Here is a 1,119-nt window from a genome sequence, read left to right on the forward strand (position 1 = left end):
ATATATATATATTTATCTATCTATCTGTCTGTCTGCATATTGTGTCGATTTGCCTACTCTCTTATAACACCTCTAATCTTCGGCACTTATATGACCTTATTGTGCTGCAAGTGCCGTAAAACACTTACTGAAACTAAACTAAAACTAAAACTAATGCTGATTTTGGCAACCTTTCTTTTAAAAAAAATAATATTTGAGATAGCGGAAAAAAAGAGACTTATTTGGATTAGAGAAAGCTTTGTTTTCATATTTTTTTCAGTGTTGTAATATTAATTATGCTCTCATCGTGCCCCCTCTTCTGACTAACGAACATGACAGCCCCTTTATAAATACGTTTGTACTTGTCTGCTCGGTGGCAAGCAGCCATTCCGTGCTCTGATCTCACGAGATGTCTTAAGGGCTGGTACCCTTCACTGGGCCCATGTTTGCTGCCACCCCCGTGTCCTCGTCTTCGTTACAGTTAATGAAGTGATGGTAATTAATACACGCACATCTCTCACGGTAGATCGTGGGGGCTCAGCTCGTACCTGTTTCATGTTTAACCGGATTCGGTCGGCATTCTCTGTTTTGATTTTCCGGTACTAATATCTGCCTTTGGAAAATAAATCGTTTGAAAAAAAAGCCATCCGAAGTTTCTTTACATATAGGTAATGGTTATGTCCTTCTCCTTTGTTGCCGGCTTAAGCTATACGACAGAATTATGTGTAAATGTACTTAATTGCTGCTTTCTTCAATGACAGATTTTACAGGTAATACATGAAACAATTCAAGTTTTAATCTTTCTCCTTTTCCTACCGTTTCTTCTCCTATATTAAATAGCTCGTAGAACCTTTTTTTTTTTTAGAATAGGTGAGGGATCTCAACCACCTGCATATGGACCAATGATCCTTTTATTCCCTGAGATATTATCCGGTTATCAAAGTTTATGGTTCAGATTTTAGCCGTCTTTGCCAGCGAAAGAGTCACAAGGTGTCTTTGTCATTATATGACTTCATTTTTTTTTTCTTTCGGGGGGCAAGGGGAGAAGGTTTTTGCCTTACCTTTTTGTGAGGATTTGACGCCTTTTTGTGTACATTCATAGAGAGAGAGAGAGAGAGAGAGAGAGAGAGAGAGAGAGAG

This window comes from Aplysia californica, unplaced genomic scaffold (genome assembly GCF_000002075.1).
Source record: "Aplysia californica isolate F4 #8 unplaced genomic scaffold, AplCal3.0 scaffold00021, whole genome shotgun sequence".
Classification (NCBI taxonomy): Eukaryota; Metazoa; Mollusca; class Gastropoda; order Aplysiida; family Aplysiidae; genus Aplysia; species Aplysia californica.